Source organism: Tupaia chinensis, unplaced genomic scaffold (assembly GCF_000334495.1).
Source record: "Tupaia chinensis unplaced genomic scaffold, TupChi_1.0 Scaffold000407_1, whole genome shotgun sequence".
Lineage (NCBI taxonomy): Eukaryota > Metazoa > Chordata > Mammalia > Scandentia > Tupaiidae > Tupaia > Tupaia belangeri.
Window position 1 is genome coordinate 1,245,563 of NW_006159909.1, and position 6,408 is coordinate 1,251,970.

General features: G+C 43.6%; 1 pseudogene; it reads right to left on the reverse strand.

Annotated features, from left to right (window-relative positions):
- Window positions 1-3,794: 3,794 nt before the first annotated feature.
- Window positions 3,795-4,199, reverse strand: LOC114008865 (peptidyl-prolyl cis-trans isomerase NIMA-interacting 4 pseudogene; annotated as a pseudogene).
- Window positions 4,200-6,408: the final 2,209 nt, after the last annotated feature.

Consider the following 6,408-nt stretch of genomic DNA (forward strand, 5'->3'; position numbering starts at 1 on the left):
GTGCATGCGTCCCCGTGGTACAGACCGGCTAAGGCTGGGGGTATACTGCAGTACTGAGACACTATCGGCACTGCCCCTTTTCTTTCTTTCCCTCTCTCTCACTCACATGGGATAAATAAAAGGATTCTTTTTACTAAAAAAAAACAAAACAAAACAAAAAAAAAACATAAGAGGTGTGGAGAAGAGAAGCAGATACTCTTACATAGTGCTATCCAATAGAAATACAGTGTGGGAGGAGCCTGCAGGTGGCATTGTGTTAAGTGCTGGACTCTCACATGGCTAACTGTGGTTTGAGTCCCAGACCTGGCAGCTTGCTCTCTCACTTTCTCTCTCTGTCTCTTTCTGGTCAAATTAAAATAATAATAAATTATTAAATAATTCATTTAAAAATACAATGTGTGATACATAAGTTTTAAAACTGCTAGTAACAAGGTTAAAGAAAGTTTAAAAATTCTTTTTATTTGCATAATTAATTAAATTTATTATTATTTTAATCCATTAGAGAGAGACTGAGAAAGAGAGAGAGGGAAAGTGAGAAAGCAAGCTGCCAGGTCCAGGACTTGAATTGTGGTTGGCCATGTGGGAGTGTCCAGCACCTTCACCACCATGCTACCTGCTGGGCCCCAAGAAGAGACAGATTACTTACTATGGAACTTTTTTTTTTGAGAGATTTTTGCTATAGGGTGTGTGTGCTAGCCAGACAGACAGAGAGAGACAGAGAGACAGAAAGGGAGAAATCACCCCCCGAGGGGATGGTCACGCTGCAATCCCTTCTCCTCCATTCTCCTCTCAGGATCTTGGGCACACACGCACACGCGCCCAGCGTGAGTTTTAAGCCACCAGGTCCCGGACATGAACCGTGGTCGACTACATGGGAGTCCAGCAACATAGCCATTACGCTAACTGCTGGTCCCAACTATGTAACTTTAATTAGACTGAAAACAGTCATTTTCAATGACTCTGAAGTGCTGAGTAAAAATAAGTGTCAGTGGGTCAGCAGGTGGCGTGGAGGTTAAGTTGCTGGAGCCCACATGGCAGACTGAGTAGTTCGAGTTCTGGGCCCAGTGGCTTAAACTCACGCTGGGTGCATGTGCGTGTGTGCCCAAGATCCTGAGAGGAGAATGGAGGAGAAGGGATTGCAGCGTGGCCATCCCCCCTTGGGGGGTGATTTCTCGCTTTCTATATCTGTCTTTGTCTGTCTGGTGAGAGCCCGCGCCCTATAGCAAAAATAAATAAATAAATAAAAAATAAAAACTCTCCAAAAAAGAAAGAAAAAAAAAAGAGAAAATCACACTGGGGTCATGTGTGTCCATGTGTGCCTAAAATCCCAAGAGAATAATGGAAGAGAAGAGATTGCAGCATGACCATTCCCCTGGGAGGTGTTTTCTCATTTTCCCTCTCTCTCTTCTCTACCCAACAAGCACATGCACTTTCTCTATCAATTTTTTTTAAAAAAGAAAAGGAGGATTGGCCAAGTGGAATGATGTTTAAGTCAGCTGGATCTCATATGGCTGGCAGCTTGGTCAAGTCTCAGACCCAGAGGCTTAAAAACATGCCTGGTGTATGTGCGTGCAAAATCCCCAAATCTAGAGAACAGAGTGGAGTAGGAGGGATTGTGTGGTCATCCTCCCTTGGGAGGCTCTCTCTCTCTCTCTCACTCTCTCTGTTGAGTGCACGTACCTTATAGCAAACAAACAAACAAAAAAGGAAATGGCATATGCTCCTTTAAAACTTTTTTTTTTTTTGGCTAGGGCATGTACACTCACTGGAGAAAGAGAGAGAGGGAGAGAAAGTGAGAAAGCAACCCCCGGGGGGATGACCACACCACAATCCCTTCTATTTTATTCTCCTCTCAGGATTTTGGGCATGCACATACACACACACCAGGTGTGTTTTTCAAGCCTCAGGGTCTGGGACTTGAACCACACAGTTGGCCATGTAGGATCTAGCTGACTTAACCACCACACGACCTAGGTTGCCCTTTTCTTTTCTTTTTATAATTAAAAAATATTTAATTTAATTTATTCATTTATTTTAATTTGACCAGACACACATGCACACATACACACACACACACACACACACACACACACACACAGAAAGAGAGAGAGGGAAAGTGAGAAAGCAAGCTACCAGGTCTGGGACTTGAACTGTGGTCAGCTATGTGGGAGTTTCCAGCCCTTTAACTACCACACTACATGCTGGTCCTTGTCCTTTTCTTTTTAAAATTTTATTTAACTTTATTTATGTATGTATTTATTTTTAATTTGACCAGAAAGGGACAGAGTGATTGTGAGAGAGAGAAATTAAGAAAGCAAGCCTCCAGGTCCAGGACTCGAACCATAGTCGGCCATGTGGGAGTCACCATGCCACCTGCCAGGTCCTGTTTTTTTTTTTTTAATTATTTTATTTACATTTATTTATTTATTTAATTTGACCAGAGAGGGACAGAGCGAGAGAGAAAAACGAGAAAGCAAGTCATCCGGTCTGGGATTCAAGTCATGGCTGGCCATGTGGGAGTACAACGCCACTAACCACCATGCCATTTGCCAGCCCCCGCTCTTTTCTTTTTTAAAACTTTACCAGTGGGGGAACTAGCAGGTGGCATAGTGTTTAAGGTGTTGGACTCCCATGTGGTTGACCACAGTTCGAGTCCCAGACCTGGTGGCTTAAAACTCACGCTGGGTGTTTGTGTGTGTGTTTGCTCAAAATTATGAGAGGAGAGAATAGAGGAGAAGGGACTATGGTATAGCCATCCCCCTTGGGGGAAGAGGGGTGTGGTGATTTCTCCCTTTCTGTCTCTTTCTCTCCCTGGTAAGTTCACATGCCCTACAGCAAAAATCTCTCTGGAAAAAAAATTGCTTGTGGGGCCAGCAGGTGCTGTGATAATTAAGGCATTGGATTCCCACATGGCTGACTGTAGTTCAGGTCCCAGACCTAGTAGCTTGCTTTTTCACTTTCTCTCTCTTTCTCTCTTTATGGTGTCTCTCTTTCTCACTATGCTGAACCTTTCATCTTAACATAATTGGAAAAAGAATATGTCACAGTATGAGGGCAGTGGTATGGGAAGTCCTTGTGGGACCAAAACTGAATAGTAGAAAAGTTGTTAGGGGGGTTGGCAGGTGATGGGGTGGCTAGGGGCACTGGACTCTCACCTGGCCGTCTGTGGTTTGAGTCCCAGATGGGGCGGCTTGCTTTCTCATTTCCCCAACCACCCTCCCCCAACTCTTGCTCACTGGCCAAATTAAAAATAAATAAAGTTAAACAAAATAATTCTTAAAAATAAAAAGTTGTCAGGAACTGAGGTGGCTTTTCCTGGAGGGATTTGGATTCCCTTATGTGGTATTACTACTTCTCTCCAATTATCTAAAAGTTTTCTTTCTACTGACTTGGCTCTGGTTGGCTCCAAGTGACAGATTTTGATTTCAGTTCCCTTGGTTCGCTGGCTCAGTAGCTCAATCCCTCAATTGGATTGACTGAGCTAATCTTTGCAAACCAGGCCCTATCAATCCCAGGTCACTGGCTAATCTGTGACAGGCTCCCACCCGTGCCTTAATCCAATCAGCAACAGCAATGTCAAACAGAGTCCATAGTCCAACACCTGGGCACTTCCGGCAGCAGCAGGCCGTGTAGCACTCATCGGCCAGCAAGTATCCAAGTTCACCACCTGCAAGCCGCTCTTGTAGAAGTGGGGACTATAACCAAATAAGATCAATGACATCTCTATAACCGCTTGGGGGAGAGGAGCTTTAATAGGTGAAATAATAAAACTACAGGTCTTTTTTTCCCCAGTCTTTCATATAATTTTATTTTCTCCCTTCAACCATAATCTGATATCCAAATTTTGTCTTAACTGGTGGGTCTGTAAACACAGGTTTATCCAACACACTGACTGGCAAGGTCAATGCTGCTTCTTGAAATGGTCCCACCATGGACCCTCTGGTCATCCAACCCCAGTCACCCCCTTGCCTGGCTTCATCTTCACTATATTGCATGGCCACTTCATCGAATCTCATTCCAGACTTTAACTTTTCCATGGCTTTCATAATTTTCTGTGTTTTTCACATAGAATGTGTCTGATCTTTACTGCATTGCCACCACCTTTGGGACCCTGAGCCTTCTTTGTCAGCACTGTCATTCCCAGACGCTGCTCCCTCTTTACCCCCTTTTCCAGAACCACTGTTTCCTTTGGGCGGCATCTTCAAGACTTGCCCCAAATCACAGATCACTTTAAATGATAGGAAGGAAACAAGCAGAGTGATGCGATGGCCTCTAGATTACAGGCATAAGCGAGTACTCATGATGCGATAGCACAGAAGCCCTCTTTGTGCTGAAACCTGAGTGGGGAATTTAAAGGCTTTGAGATGAGAAAGAACTGGGCATGTTTAAGGGGAAAACACAAAGAGAGAAAGAAAAGGGAGCCAGTCGAACAGAGTGCACAGGGGCAAGGGGCTGCATGTTGATGTAATCCATGAAGTTGGAGAAGCAGGCAGGGGCCAGGTTATGCAGTGCTCTGTAGGCCCCAGTAAGAGGGATGCCAGCCAGACTCTCATGGGCCCAGAACACTGGATACATGCAGAAAAGATAAGAAGAATCTCCAAGTGGGAAAGAATGGTGAGACAACTGCGAGAAGGTGAGTGGAAGCTTTTGGTGACATCAAGAATGTCATATTTCTGAGAAGGACTTACATTCTCATAGCACTACTTACATTTTGATATGTTGGTTCCCTATCAATGTAATCCGTGACAGGTAACTGAAGAGAACAGTAGTCCCCCTTATCTTCAGGGTCCGTGTTTCAAGATCCCCAGTGGATGCTTGAAACTGGATAGAACTGAAACTTTTATTTACTATTTTTTCCCCTATGTATACCTACCTATGATAAAGTTCCATTTGTAAATTAGGCACTGTAAGAGATTAACAGCAACAATAATAAAGTAGCACGATTATAATAATATAATATTCATTATGTGAATATGGTCTCTCTCAAAATATCTTACTCTAGTGTACTCACCTATTTTCAGACTGTGGTTGACCACGAGTCATTGAAACCATTTAATGCAAAACCACGGAAAGTGAAAGCTTGGATAAAGGGGAACTACTGTAGTTTGTGATCTCTCTGTGCTATTGGCTACTTCTCAATGTTATGTGATGAAGATACTATAAGGAAAGAAAATAACATATTCGCCGTGTCCCCATTAAAACACCCCCTTAAAACAACGTTTTGATCTAGGTTTTATTATCTACTTTTTCCAGGTGAGAAAACAGAAGATCAGAAAAATTAAGAAACATGTTTGAGCCAGCAGGTGGTGTGAAGGTGTTGGATTCCCACATGGCTGACCAAGGTTTGAGTCCCAGACTCCGGTGGCTTGAAAATCATGTCAGGCCCATGTGCGTGCGTGCCCAAGATCCCAAGAGGAGAATGGAGGAGAAGGGATTGTGGCTATCCTCCCCTGCCCCGTGGGATGATTTCTCACTTTCCCTCTCTGTATCTCTTTGTCGCTCTCTTCTCTGGCGAGCACACATGCCCAATGTCAAAAACAAAATCCAGTCTAAATTTCAATTTCAATATCTAATTTATTTATTATTATTTATTTTTCATTTATTCATTCATTTATTTTAAGTTGACCAGAGAGAGACACACACACACAGAGAGGGAAAGTCAGAAAGCAGGCTACCAGGTCTAGGACTTGAACCGTGGTTGGCCATGTGGGAGTGTCCAGTGCCCTAATCACCTCAGTATCTACTTTAAAGCTTCTCCCTTCTCTCTAATTGTCATGCAGTTGAAAATTTGTCTTTAGTCTGTATTTCCCTCTTCATTTTTCTCCCTTTCATTCTGTGTGTCTGAATCTCCTCCAGGGTTAGGGAGTTTCAGGGTGGACAGAGAAGTAGGAGGGCTTATAAGAAAAGAGGTAAATTTCTCTTACCTGATTGATAATATTAAAAGAGGCAGAGACACAGGTGCTGGTTCTTTCACATTGGAGCACTTATGGGTTCTTCAGAAGCTTTGGCTATGGACCTCAAGATCCCTATTCAGGGGCCAGCAGCTAGCGTGGTGGTTAAGGTGCTGGACTCCCACATGGCCAATTGTGGTTTGAATCCTGGATTTGGCAGATTGCTTTCCACTTTCCCTCTTTCTCTCTCTCTTTGGTCAAATAAAATAATAATAATGTTGACAGAATCAAATAATTTTTTTGAGAGGTTTTTGCTATAGGGCGCATGCGCTCACCAGAAAGAGAGGCAGAAAGTGAGAAATCACCCCCCAGGGGAGATGGCCAGGCTGCAATCCCTTCTCCTCCATTCTCCTCTCAGAATCTTGGGCATACATGCATACACGCCTGGTGTGAGTTTAAGCCACTGGCTTCAGGACTCAAACCGCAGTCTACTACGTAGGAGTCCAGCGATATAGCC